General features: G+C 45.9%; 1 protein-coding gene across 1 annotated transcript in view; it reads left to right on the plus strand.

Moving 5' to 3' along the window:
- The window catches only part of NCK2 (NCK adaptor protein 2), a 530895-nt gene that overhangs the window by 61614 nt on the left and 454057 nt on the right, over window positions 1-15224 (plus strand). The window lies entirely within an intron of this gene.

A 15224-nucleotide genomic window follows, 5' to 3' on the forward strand; every position in this document is an offset into this window, starting at 1 on the left:
TTGGGGAAACCTTACATGCCATGAGAGAACAATTCCAATGGCAGGGACAAGATTTCCCAGATTCAAGAAAAAGGCTTAGGACTTTTCTGCACTTACCACAACATAGGCCCTTAGCTATACCTCCTGTTCTATCTGTTGTGGATGATGCATTTAATGATGTCTGCACTGCACCTGATTCTTTACCTCCAGCCCCTGCCAAACCAGATAGATTTTACAGGGTGCCAGACACTCATCACCACCTATACAAGGCCCCACTTGCAGACCCCGAAACTATATCCCAGGGGCCTAAGGCACTGCATAGTCATCTGCTGGAGCAGCCTTGGAATCTGGACCCAGTGCCAGACCTCTTGGTCCATCCGTCGGGTGGGCTGCACCAATCCCTTCAGTCTCTCAACCTCACAGCTTTGTTGCTCTACTTCCAACCTTAGCCAGGCTTCCACATATTTCTCAGCCGGTGCGTGAAATCATCCTTTCTTCGCACAAATCTACCACCAGGAAGACTTATGCTAGTAAGTGGAAACGTTTCTCTTTCTGGGCAGAAGCTAGGAATATAGACCCCTTTACAGCCCCTGTCCATCACGTTCTAGATTTTTTAGCAGAACTTTTTCAAGCTGGTTTCTCGTCTTCCACCATTAGGGTCCAATTAGCTGCTTTCACAAATTTCCACGCTGGCCTGTCAGAAACCAGCATCATGTCCCACAAACTTTGCAAGGCCTTTCTTAATGGGACTATTTTGCTTAGGCCCCCGGTCAGAGATCCCCCACCTCCGTGGGATTTAAACTTGATATTAGCATCCTTGATTCTCCCTCCTTTTGAACCTGTGGCTTACTGTTCCTTAAAATTACTCTCCTGGAAGACTCTCTTTTTAGTAGCCATCACCTCAGCTAGGCGAGGTTTCGGAACTTCAAGCCCTCTGTATTCGTCCTCCTTACCTTGTGTTTCACAAGGATAGAGTTTCACTCAGGTCTAATCCTTCTTTTCTGCCCAAGATACCTTCTGAAACAAACCTGAATCGGGGTATTGATCTACCTGTCTTTTCCTAACTATTCGAACAAAGCTGAACAAAAGTTACACCAATTGGACATTCATAGGCAATTAAGTTTTTATTTGGATAGGACTAAGCAAACAAGAAAATCAGACCAACTCTTCCTGTCCTATGCTGAGGGCAAACGGGGCCTGCCAGTTTCTAAAGTAACCTTATCCAGGTGGTTGTCCTCTATTATTACCTTGATTTATCAACTGAGACCTAAAGAACTCCCTGCTAAACCTAAAGGTCATCCCACCAGAGCTTTAGCTACTTCAGTAGCTTTTCAAGCTAGACTACCAATGGAATCTATTTGTGCTGCAGCCACATGGGCCACTCCTCATACCTTCATTTCACATTATAAGTTGGATATGGCCTCTAGGAGTAGAGCTGATTTTAGGTCCCCTGTGTTCAAGAGTCTGTTCTGATGAGCCACCCAGGATTAAGGTGCTATGGATGCTGTACCAACCAGCAAGAATGAAGGCGAGATAGACAACTTAACATTAAGAAGTTATGTACCTACCATAACGTTCCATGTTAGTTATCTTCTCCTCGCCTTCTTTCGTCCCACCCTCCATCCCCCTAGCCTGGACAGACCGAAAAGAGTCCCTTTTTGAGGCCTTCTTCCTCTGGCTGAGTCTTATCTGGGTTGCGTCCTCCTCTGTTTTAGTACTGTAGGTAAACCTTGTAGTTTGGACAGGTGTCCTTAAAATTTTTTCTATGGTGTTAGCTCTGCCAAATGAGATCTGGGTATCTAGTGCCAAGCATTGTGGGATAAGGGGAGGCCTCGAGCCAGTAAATAGCTCTCGAGCTTTAGTAGATGGCAGAGTCGGAGCCGAGGATCGGCTCCGATCCCAACCAGCAAGAAAGAAGGCGAGAAGAAGACGACTAACATGGAACGTTATGGTAAGTACATAACTTATTATTTTCCATCCAGACAGGGTTTCTCTGAGGACGAACCCGACATTTATGCTTAAGGTAATGTCCGGTGTGGCCCTTAACCAAACCATTCATTTGCCTACCTTTTACCCAAACCCACAGAATAAGGGTGTTCATAGCTAGGTACTAGGCTATCGTCCCTAGGGCCCATACAAGCCTAGCCAAAAAATGTACCCTGGCTTTCGCCACCCAAGAAAATTATTTTCCTGTGCCCCTGTCGAGCAGAGCCACAGAAGGGATCCCCGGGGTGAATTTCCCATTTCCCATCCAGTCATCAAGATTTTTCTTGAAGAGTGCTAACATAGTCTGTTCCAGAGTATGGGAAGTCTCTGGGACAGGAATCTATCCCTCCAGCATGTTCTGTTTATTGTGGTGACAAGGTTTAGGTCCCTAGAGCGTGTAGCTCGGAGGGATTGGGATTTCTTTAAGTGGAGCATGTCCAACAGCTCTGGGTTTGACATAGCTTTGTATGTTAGGCAGAGATCGCCCCTGAGTAGGCGATATGCGATGGAGTAAAGCTGTAGTTTTTTGAGACGGTCTGCATAGGGCATGTGTTTGAGGCCAGTAATCCTCTGTGAGGTATTTCTGTGGTCTTTCCAGTTGTAGATGTCTTGAGGTACATACCAAAAGGGGTGTTCTACTCTATAATGGGTCTAATGAGTGATGAGTAGAGGGGAACAATGACCTCTCTTTTTTTCTGGATGAGAATCCTTTTGTGATGAGATGAGCCCCGTGGAAGGATTTTCTGACCACTGTGGTGATGTAATTATCAAAGAGACTACTGTCCACCTGTGTCCCAAGGTCTCATCACATTTTCGGCATTAAGTAGACTACCAGCTATGTGGTAGTTCATGGGTACAGAGTTTTTACCAAAGGGGATGACAATACACTTGGCATTGAGCTTCAGGCCATGGCTTTGACACCAGCTATCTGTCTCAGTGAGGCCCTTTTGTAGTTTGTCCACATCGTTAGGAGTTTTGATTATGGCTCCTAGTTTGCAGTCATCTGCAAACTTTGTTAGCCAAAGACCTTTTGTGTTGGCCTGCATGTCTGATTTGGAATCCGCTACTTTCAGTGTGGGTTCTGTCGGTGAGACAATTGGCAAACCCATCTTGTGACATAGGGATTTATACTTAGTTTAGTGAGTTTATCTATAATTCCAGAGTGGGGGGTGGTGTTGAAAGCCTTGGCGAGATCTAGATAAGCTGTGGAACCATTTTACCCTCATCTATGGCTTTAGTGACTGCTTCAAAGAAGTCAATCCGGTTTAGGAGACATGATCTGCCTTTTACAAATCCAAACTGGGTAGGGTCCAGAGTTTGGAGCTTACCAGTGTCTTTGAGTTCCATGATGATACGTTCTGTGGCCTTGCAGACCAGGCTCGTCAGGCTAATGGGGCAGTAGTTCCTGGTGTCTGTCGTGGCTCCCTCTTTGTGGAGTGGGATAACCGTCGTGGTGCGCCATTCAGTGGGTACAAAGCCTGAGGTGAGGCTATGATTGAACATGGTACTTAGGTAGGGTGCCATTTCATTCTGTAGTTCGTGTAGAACGCAGCCTGGGATATTGTCAGGTCCCATGGATGCTGTGTTCTTGGCTTTGGAGAGTGTGTTTTTTAACCTGTGCAGCCGTGATTATAGGAACTTGGCATTCTTCCGGTATAGAGATGGGCCCTCTATGGGGTGAGAGGGGGGGGTAAAGTTAGCACTGAACCTATCTGCTAGGATGTTGGCAATATCAGTTGGTTATGTGTCTTTAGTGCCATTGTGCTGTAACTCAGAGCAGATCTGAGTATTCCCATTTAGATTCTTGACATAGCTATAGAATGCTTTGTGGTTGTCTTTAGAGAGAATTCTGCATTCCTTGGACATACACAGACAGCTGCACTTCTATTTGGACAGAACTAAAGCTTTCAGAAAGACTGAGCAACTCTTAGTAGCATATGCTGCAGGATCACAAGGAAAGGCTATCTCAAAGCAGACTGTTTCAAAATGGATAGGCCACTGCATTCGTTTCTGCTGTTCACAACATGGCAAATCAGTGCTTAAGGGCATTAGGCCTCACTCGACCAGAGCAGCAGCCACTTCAGCAGCCTTCCTCAGAGGAGTACCAACCAAAGACATCTTAGAGGCTGCAACTTGGAGTTCAGTGCACACTTTTACAAAGCACTACCACTTACCTCTTTACTCTAAATCCAGAGCAGGCTTTGCCACTGCAGTTTTGCAGAGCCTCATAGCCTCTCCTAATCCTATTTAGCCCAGCCACTCATCCATAGCTTTGGGATTCAACCCAAGAGTAATGACTGCAACAGTGAAACACGAACATAGTACAGTTGTGTACCGACCATAAATGTAGATGTTAGTGTATTCACTGTTGCAGTCCAGGTTACCCACCCACCATCCCCCTTTTCTTTGCTGGGTCTATCTGCACTTCTCTATCCTATACAACCTATGTGGTGTATTTGCTTGTAGATGAAGGAAATGTTTATTTTTGTGCATGCATACTTATTGGCATAATTTTCAGCCTACCAATTTGGGGGCACCTGATATCTGGAGCAAGAAAAACTGAAGAAAATGGCGTCGGCTGCATCTTTTATACCCCTGGCGCACTGACTTCAGGGAAGAGGCGACAACAACCGATGCCGGACCTAGACTTTGGAATTCAGGCCGACTGCGGGTAGCCTGCCAGCAGGATAACCCAAGTGTAATGACTGCAACAGTGAATACACTCTAACATCTACATTTATGGTAGGTACACAACTGTACTTTTGTGAGGCTACAAAAATTCCGGATGGTCACAATACAGTCTATCCTCCTGCTCTTGGAAAAAGACGATTGGATGTGCTCGATAGATTTTCAAGATGCGTACTACCACATAAAAGTGGACAGGCCATCAAGAAGATTTCTGCACTTCCATGCAGGAGCTAGTCATTACCAGTTCAGAGTACTGCCCTTCGGACTCTCTACAGCCCCCAGAGTGTTCACAAAGTTGTATGGCAGATGTCCTTCATGGATGCATCTGCAGTCATAACAAATGGGTTGTCCTGTCGTCAGGCAGCCCTTCGGTCGGCCGGATTCCAAAGTCTGGGTCCGGCCCATTGATGTCACACTTCACCCGGCGTCATCTCTGCTGGTCTTGGTATAAAGGCATCAGCCGGCGCCATTTCCCCAGTCTTTCTTGCGGCGTGGCGCCGAAGCAGAAGCTGTTCGCAAGTGCGGTCGGTCCGATCCAGAGATTACTACTACGAATACTACCGAAGACTTCTAAAAGCTAAGTACCCGTTGGGGACTCTTTCTTGCCTCAGCCGATGTCAGAAAAAGTCAATAACTGTTTAACTTGTGGGAAACAAATACCTCATAAAGATTTCCACTCTTACTGTTTGCCTTGCTTAGGCCCAGACCACGACGTAGCAGCCTGTTCGGCCTGTGCTTCCTTCAACCGACGAACGCTTAGGCGTCGGTCGGAGTTTGCTGAACAGTTTTTCGGCTCAGATTTTGCGTACATTATGCCGTCGGATCCTCCGACTACCCAAATTGTTAAACGCAAAGAAAAAGACCGACACTCGCGGTCCGCGGTTTCGGCCGAAACCACGGTTAAGCAAGCCGCAAGTGTCTCGGTTTCGGCCGAAACCGAGAAAACTGGTCAATATTCAGCCGAATCCATGACTACTAATGAGGCTTCTGCTACCTTACCTGAATCAGCCTCAGAAATTTTGCCTTCAACTGTGGTTCCTAGTGATTTATCAGACACCATCCCTTTGGATGTCTCTACCCCAGCACGTGGTGCTGCTAGGCCTCCTGCAGCCATGTCTATTAAGGCCTTTGCCAGGGCTAAAGCAGCCAAATCTGCTAAATCCGTGCCTGTTAAACCCCCCTCACACAGGCCCACTTCTAGTTCTCAAATGCTTACTCTGGCAGAAGATTTAATATCCTTAATTAGGGGATCCCAATCTCACCCAGACAGGGCCTCTCAGCCCCCAGAAAAGAGACCTAGAGCAGAGCCCCCCGAGCCAGTGTCCTCTGATGATTCTGCGGATGACTCAGACATTTCAGACCAGCCAGAGGCTCCTTTTTACACTTATGAAGATTCCGATGCTGAAGAATCCATTCCAGCTGCCTCTCCACCAGAGGAATTTTCCTTTGGCGAAACCTTACATGCCATGAGAGAACAATTCTAAAGGAAGGGACAAGATTTCTCAGATTCAAGAAAAAAGGCTTAGGACTTTTCTGCACCTTCCACAACATAGGCCTTTAGCTATACCTCCTGTTCTGCCTGTTGTGGACGATGCATTTAATGATGTCTGCTCTGCACCTGATTCTTTACCTCCAGCCCCTGCCAAACCAGATAGATTTTACAGGGTGCCAGACACTCATCACCACCTATACAAGGCCCCACTTGCAGACCCCGAAACTATATCCCAGGGGCCTAAGGCAGTAGCCTCGACCACAGCAAAAAACCCTATTCCCTCTGAAAGGGAATCCAGGTCCTTAGAGATGGGGAAAAAGTTTACACCTCTGCTTCTCTCTCAGCTAGAGCTTTAAACTGTCAGTTCCACATGATCCAATACCAAGAGTTTATGCTTGATCAGTTAACTAAAAAACTGTCCTCTGATGAATCTTTAGATAAGAAATATGTATTAGAAATGGTGAATAACATCCAACAGGTTAGTAACCATTCCTTAAAATGTGGCTATGATGCACTGGAGGCTTCATTTAGATCAGCCATGACTGGCACAGTGATAAGAAGGCATGCATGGTTGAAAGAACAGGTCTTACCGGATCATGTTAAAGCAAAGCTATTAGATGCTCCTATGGATAAGGCCAGTCTGTTTGGGGAACCTGCCCAGCAGGTAATGAAGAAAATGGAAGAAAAGGCAAAATCTGTACTAACAGTTAAAGATTTCTTACAGGTTCAGCCCCCAAGGTTTAGCAGGAACTGGCCTGCCAAAAATTGGTCCTTTCCTGACTCCACAAGATCCCAAAGGGGCAGGAATAGACGCTCTAGAGGCAGAAATCAATCCAGAGGAGGTGCCTACAGAGGACGACAGTGGCAAGGCAATAACCGAGGCACAGACACAACCACTGCCACTGCAACAGGACAATCACAGTGACTTGGCTCTGACTCCGCCTACCAGGGATCAAATAGCAGCACCATTAGGCGGAAAGTTAGCCTTATTTTCGAAAAATTGGCACTATATCACAAAAGACAAGTGGATTTTGCAAACCATAGACCAAGGCTACGGTTCCACTTCCACACCTTACCAGTAAAAGAGGAATGCCAAACCTGCCTCCAAATCAAAAAATAGAAGCTCTGCAGCAGATAGCGGAATTAACAAAGATGAGAGCTGTGGAAAGAGTACCAACGACAGAACAGGGCAAAGGATTCTACTCCAGACTCTTCCTAGTGCCAAGAAAGAAAAGCTGGAGACCTATTCTCGACCTGTCCATCTTAAACACATACATCATTGTCCCAAAATCAAAATGCTGACCCTACAGCAACTTCTTTATGCTGGGCAAGGAGTGTTGGCTGGTAACTCTAGATCTCAAGGAGGCATACCTGCGTCCCCATTCGACCAAATTGCAGAAGATACCTCAGATTTCTTGCAGGATCAGAGCATTATCAATTCTCAGCATTGCCCTTTGGCTTATCTACTGCCAGAGTATTCACAAAATGCCTGGCATCAGTAATCGCTCACTGCAGAGTACAGGGAATCCAAATTTATCCATACCTGGACGACTGCCTGTTACAAGCGGACAACAAAAGCAAGCTGACAACAGATTTACAAAGGGTCATTTACTTGCTACAAGCCCTGGGATACACAGTCAATTTACAAAAGTCAAGGCTGATACCATCCCAAACAAGAACATTCTTGGGCGCGGAATTGGGACACAGTAAAACAAATGGCATTCCTAACTGCAGAAAAACAAAAAGAACTCCCTCTTTACTTCTTGGCATTAACAAAGCAGAACAAACTAACAGCAAGAAAAGTTCTGCAGGCCTTGGGCTTCATGGCATCATGCATAATCTTGATCCCACATGCCAGACTGCATATGAGAAAGCTACAGTGGTACCTAAAGAATTTATGGTCTCAACACATGCACAGCTTAGAAACAGAAATACCACTAATCCCATGCCTAAAACAGGAGTTCCTATGGTGGGCTCAAGCATGCCAGTCAAACCCAGGCTTACCCTTCCACAACTTTCGAGCAAGCCAAACCATCACAACGGACGCCTCAGACCTAGGATGGGGGGCGCACATGCTGGACAAATGCGTTCAAGGATTGTGGACTCAGGACCAGCTGCACCTGCACATAAACCAAAAAGAAATGCTGGCAGTAAAACTGGCAATCCAAAAATTCAGACCATTCCTCAAAGAAGGCCATTTGATGATAAGGACAGACAACACCACAGTCATGTGGTACATCAACAAACAGGGAGGCACTCATTCATACCCCCTATGCAGAATGACTTTGGACCTTTGGAATCTGGCTCTCAGCTACAACATCCAGTTACAGGCAATATTTGTACCGGGAAAAGAGAACACCCTAGCAGACATTTTAAGCAGAACCACCTTGGATGCTCACGAATGGATGCTACACCGACATCTTCAAGGCCATCACAAAGAAATGGGAATGCCACAAATAGATCTATTAAACGCTTCCCCACTCAATCACCAGCTCAAAAAATTCTGCACAAGGACATTCCACCCACTTGCATGGAAGGTGGACTCTCTATCCTTCAGCTGGAAAGGCCTGACAGCATATGCATTTCCACCTCTTCCCTTGATGCACAAGGTACTACTGAAAATCAAAGAGGAACGTCCAAGGATAATCCTGATAGCTCCGAACTGGCCAAGACAACACTGGTACCCATTGCTGAGGAGCATGTCTCGGGAGAAAATGTGGTCAATACCCCTGATGCCTTTGATGTTAACTCAGAACAACTACAACATCATGCATCATGAGTGTCTCGGTTTCGGCCGAAACCGAGCAAACGGTTCAATCTTCAGCCGAATCCATGACTACTACCGAGGCCCCTTCTACCCCTGTTGAATCGGCCTCTGAAGTTTTGCCTACTAATGTGGTTTCTCTAGAATTATCGGACACCATCCCTTTGGATGTCTCTACCCCAGCACGTGGTGCTGCTAGGCCTCCTGCAGCCATGTCTATAAAGGCCTTTGCCAGGGCTAAAGCAGCCAAAACTGCTAAGTCTGTGCCTGTTAAGCCCCCCTCTCACAGGCCCAGTTCCAGTTCCCAAATGCTTACTCTGGCAGAGGATCTCATCTCTTTAATATTTGGATCCCAGTCTCACCCAGACAGGGCCTCTCAACCTCCAGAAAAGAGACCTAGAGCAGAGCCCCCTGAGCCAGTGTCCTCAGATGACTCTTCTGATGTTTCAGACAATACAGACCATCCAGAGGCTCCTCTTTCTACTTATGAAGATTCTGATGCTGAAGAATCTATTCCTTCTGCCTCTCCACCAGAGGAATTTTCCTTTGGGGAAACCTTACATGCCATGAGAGAGCAATTCCAATGGCAGGGACAAGATTTCTCAGATTCAAGAAAAAGGCTTAGGACCTTTTTACACTTACCACAGCAATAGACCCTTAGCTATACCTCCAGTTCTTCCTGTTGTGGATCATGCATTTAATGATGTTTACACTGCTCCTGATACTTTACCTCCAGCCCCTGCTAAGCCCGATAGGTTTTACAGGGTGCGGACACTCATCACCACTTATACAAGGCTCCTTTTGCAGATCCTGAGACTATCTCCCAGGGCCTAAGGCAGTAACCGACCTCAGCAAAAACCCTCTCCCTTCTGATAGGGAATCCAGGTCCTTAGAGATGGGGTAAAAAAGTATACACCTCTGCTACTCTCTCAGCTAGAGCTCTGAACTGTCAGTTTCATATGATCCAATACCAAGAGTTTATGCTTGATCAGTTAACTAAGAAACTGTCCTCTGATTCCTTAGATAAGAAATATGTTCTAGAAATGGTGAATAACATTCAGCAGGTTAGTAACCATTCCTTAAAATGTGGCTATGATGCACTGGAGGCTTCATTTAGATCAGCCATGACTGGCACAGTTATAAGAAGGCATGCATGGCTGAAAGAACAGGTCTTGCGGATCATGTTAAAGCAAAGCTATTAGATGCTCCTATGGATAAGGTCAGTCTATTTGGTTCTCCTGCCCAACAAGTAATGAAGAAAATGGAAGAGAAGGCAAAATCTGTACAAACAGTTAAAGATTTCTTACAGGTTCAGCCCCCAAGGTTCAGCAGGAACTGGCCTTCCAAAATTGGTCCTTTCCAGACTCCTCTAAAAATCAGAGAGGCAGGAATAGACGTTCCAGAGGCAGAAATCAATCCAGAGGAGGTGCCTACAGGGGCGCCAGTGGCAAGGCAATAACCAACGAGGCACAGATACAACCACTGCCACTGCAACAGGACAATCACAGTGACTTGGCTCTGACACCGCCTACCAGAGAACAAATAGCAGCACCCTTAGGCGGAAAGTTAGCCTTATTTTCAGAAAACTGGCACTATATCACAAGAGACAAGTGGATTTTGCAAACTATAGACCAAGGCTACAGGTTTCATTTCCACACCTTACCAGTAAAAAGAGGAATGCCAAACCTACCACCAAATCAAAAGACAGAAGCCCTGAAACAAATAGCTCAATTAACAAAGATGAGAGCTGTGGAAAGGGTACCACCTACAGAACAGGGCAAGGGATTTTACTCCAGACTCTTCCTAGTACCAAGAAAAGAGAAAAGTTGGAGACCTATTCTCGACCTGTCCGCTTTAAACACTTTCATCATTGTTCCAAAATTCAAAATGCTGACCCTACAGCAACTTCTTCCCATGCTGGGAAAGGAGTATTGGCTGGTAACTCTAGATCTCAAGGAGGCATACCTGCACGTCCCCATACGACCAATTTGCAGAAGATACCTCAGATTTCTTGCAGGATCAGAGCATTATCAATTCTCAGCATTGCCCTTTGGCTTATCTACTACGCCCAGAGTGTTCACGAAATGCCAGGCATCAGTAATCACTCATTGCAGGCTTCAGGGAATCCAAATTTATCCATACCTGGACGACTGCCTGATACAAGCGGACAACAAAAGCAAGCTGACACAAGACTTACAAAGAGTCATTTGCTTACTACAAGCCCTGGGATACACAGTCAATTTAAAAAAGTCAAGACTGGTACCATCCCAAACAAGAACATTCTTGGGTGCAGAATTGGACACAGTAAAACAGATGGCATTCCTAACTGCAGAAAAACAAGAACAACTTCCTCTTTACTTCTTGGCATTAACAAAGCAGAACAAACTAACAGCAAGGAAAGTACTGCAGGCCTTGGGCTTCATGGCATCCTGCATAATCTTGGTCCCCCATGCCAGACTGCATATGAGAAAGCTACAGTGGTACCTAAAGAATTTATGGTCTCAACACAAGCACAGCTTAGAAACCGAAATACCACTGATCTCATGCCTGAAAGAAGAGTTCCTATGGTGGGCTCAGGCATGCCAGTCAAACCCAGGTTTGTCCTTCCACAACATTCAAACAAGCCAAACCATCACAACGGACGCCTCAGACCTCGGTTGGGGGGCCCACATGCTGGACAAGTGCATTCAAGGCTTATGGACTCCAGATCAGCTGCACCTGCACATAAATCAAAAAGAAATGCTGGCAGTAAAACTAGCAATCCAGAATTTCAGACCATTCCTCAAAGAAGGCCAATTGATAAGGACAGACAACACCACAGTCATGTGGTACATCAACAAACAGGGAGGCACTCATTCATATCCCCTATGCCGAATGGCTCTGGACCTATGGAATATGGCTCAGAGCTACAACATTCAATTACAGGCTATATTTGTACCGGGAAAAGAAAACATCCTAGCAGACATGTTAAGCAGAACTACCTCGGATGCTCACGAATGGATGCTACACCCGGACAGCTTCAAGGCCATCACAAAGAAATGGGGAATACCACAAATAGACCTATTCGCATCCCCACTCAATCACCAGCTCAAGAAATTCTGCACAAGGACATACCACCCACTTGCTTGGAAGGTGGACACTCTATCCTTCAATTGGAAAGGCCTGACAGCATATGCATTTCCACCTCTTCCTTTGATGCACAAGGTACTACTGAAAATCAAAGAGGAACGTCCAAGGATAATTCTGATAACTCCAAATTGGCCAAGACAACATTGGTATCCATTGCTGAGGAGCATGTCTCGGGGGGAAACGTGGACACTGCCCCTGATTCCTTTGATGTTAACTTATAGCGACTACAACATCCTGCATCCAAACCTGAAAACTCTGCAACTGACTGCCTGGAACATTACATAAGAGCAACTAACCCAGATTTATCCCAAAGGGTTAAAGACATTATCCTTGAGGCCCAGACCTTCAACAAGACGGAACTATGCAGGAAAATGGAAAAGGTTTGTCATTTGGAGTACTGAAAGAGGGAAAGATGTGTCAAAGGTAGATATTGCCAACATCCTGGAGTACTTGGCAGAGCTTCTCCATACAGGCCTGTCCTATTCCTCCATCAAGATACATGCATCAGCTATTTCTGCAGAATACAGCTCACGATCCCCTGTCTTCTCACATCCTCTACTCAGGCAGTTCCTGAGAGGAATTAAGAATGTAAAACCTCCTAGGAAACCACCATTACCAGCATGGGACTTGAACTTTGTGCTAGAAAAATTGACACTCCTCCATTGAACCAGCAGCAACAGCAGATCTTCAACACCTATCCTGGAAAACTGCTTTCCTACTGGCAATTACTTCAGCAAGAAGGGTTTGAACTACAGGCTTTAATGGCAGTACAACCCTTCCTAATCTTCCATCAAGATAGTGTCCATGAGAACTAATCCTACATTTATGCCTAAGGTGGTATCCAGAGTGTCTCTAAAGCAGGCAATCCACCTACCTACCTTCTTTCCCAATCCACAGAACAGGGGAAAGACTGCTGCATACATTGGATGTACATAGACAGTTGCGCTACTACCTGGACAGAACCAAGGGCAATAGAAAAACTGACCAGCTTCTAGTAGCTTATGCAACAGGAAGGGAAGGAAAAGCAATTTCCAAACAGACAATCTCCAAGTGGATAGGAAATTGCATAAGATTCTGTTACTCCTACCATGGAAAGCAAATTCCACAGAACATAAGGCCTCATTCTACAAGGGCTACAGCCACTACCACAGCTTTCTTACGAGGAGTGGCTACCAAGGACATTATTGAGGCTGCTACTTGGACCTCCGTGCATACATTTGCCAAGCATTAAAACTTATCTCTATACTCTAGATCCCGAGCAGGGTTTGCCACTGCTGTTTTGCAAGGGATCCTAACTACACCATAATTCTTCTTCCTCCTCCCCTAGTTTGGCTATGGTATTCTACCCATTTGTTAGGACTGCAGATGCATCCTTGAAGGACATAGTACAGTTTTGTACCTACCATAAATGTAGATGTCCGAACAGGATAGCATCTGCAGTCAGGATTACCACCTCCTTCCCTCTGTGGTACTCCTAGGGTATTTGCCCACCTAATAGCTAGCTGGGGGATCTCTTATGGTGTATTTGTTTGTATATATGTAGATACATGCTTATTTTTTGTGTTTGCCTTCTACTTTTTTGGAAACATTGGCATTTACCCAAAAATTTAGCTAACCAAGAGGGCAACTGGCATCTGGGGCAAGAAACACTGAGGAAAATGGCGTCGGCTGATGCCTTTATACCCGAAGACCAGCAGAGATGACGTCGGGTGAAGTGCGACACCAGCCGAGGCCAGACCCAGACTTTGGAATCCGGCCGACCGAAGGGCTGCCTGACGACAGGACAACCCATTTGTTAGGACTGCAGATGCTATCCTGTTCGGACATCTGCATTTATGGTAGGTACAAAACTGTACTTTCTCCAGTCTTTCTTGCTGTGCGGTGAAAGCAGTTCGCAAGTGCCGTTCGGCTGGCTCCTGATATTTTTTTTCGTGCTTCAGTCCGAAGACTTACTTCTTCTCAAAGCTAAGTACCCCGTTGGGGAAACTTTTTTCTTGCTCCAGTCTGATGTCAGAAAAAGTTAATAATTGCATTTCTTGTGGGAAGCAAATACCTCATAAAGATTTCCATTCTTATTGTATTCCTTGTTTAGGCCCTGACCACAACGTAGCTAGTTGTCGGTTTTGTGCTAGATTTAACCAACGTACTATTAAGCGAGGGTACGATTTTGCCTTTCACTACTTTGGTAGGCGATTTAATTATAAAATGTTGTCGGACACGCTTCCGACTACCGCAGTTCACAAACAAAGCAAGGATAAGGACAGGCCTCAGAGGTCCAAATCAGACTATGTTTTACAAGCAGAACCAGCTTCAGGTTCGGCCGTCGTCAGTGAGGCGCTTTCGCAGCCCCTGTCGGCCATTTCAGAACCGATTGCCGAAATGGACTCCCACAAGGAGCCTACTAGGCCTTTGAGCACTCGAGTTGCAGGACCTTCGGACAATGCTCCCTCGGATGGGTCCAGAGCTGCTGTGCAGGTACTGGCTTCCGACAGGGTTTTCAGGCCTACACAGCTTCTGATAAAGGAAAAGCCAAAGACAAAGACTCCTAAATCTGACACCAGCCCAGACCTCTTCTGATCCGGGACCCAAATCTCAAACAGCTACTTAAAATGGCAGAGGATTTATTAACCATGATTAGGGGTTCACATCCCCCTCCAGACAAAAGGCCAAGGTAAGATTTGAACTATGACTCTTCTGATCAGGCATCTATTTCTTCAGTCTCTTCCTTTGAACAGGAATATGCTTTCCCTCCTTATGAGGATTCTGATGCTGAGGAATCCATTCCTTCGGCTTCTCCCCCTGAGGATTTTTCTTTTGGGGAAACTTTACGTGACATGAGGGAACATTTTCACTGGGAAGGACAGGAATACTCGGAATCTAAGAGAAGACTTTGGGATTTCTTTCTTCCCCAACATAGACCCATGGCTATTCCTCCTATTTTGGATATTGTGGATGATGCCTTTTCTGAGGCTAATTTAACTCCTGACTCCTTCCCTCCAGCCCCTGCTAAGCCCGACAGATATTACAGGGTCCCTGACTCCCACCAGTTCCTTTACAAAAATCCTACTGCTGACCCAGAAACCATTTCTCAGGATCCTAAGGGCGTTAAGGCCGCTTCTGCTAAAAACCCTATTCCGACAGATAAAGATTCCTGAGCTTTGGAGAGATGGGGCAAAAAAGTGTATA

The sequence above is a fragment of the Protopterus annectens genome, chromosome 5.part0, assembly GCF_019279795.1.
Source record: "Protopterus annectens isolate FY-2018-M chromosome 5.part0, PAN1.0, whole genome shotgun sequence".
In the NCBI taxonomy this organism is placed as follows: domain Eukaryota; kingdom Metazoa; phylum Chordata; order Ceratodontiformes; family Protopteridae; genus Protopterus; species Protopterus annectens.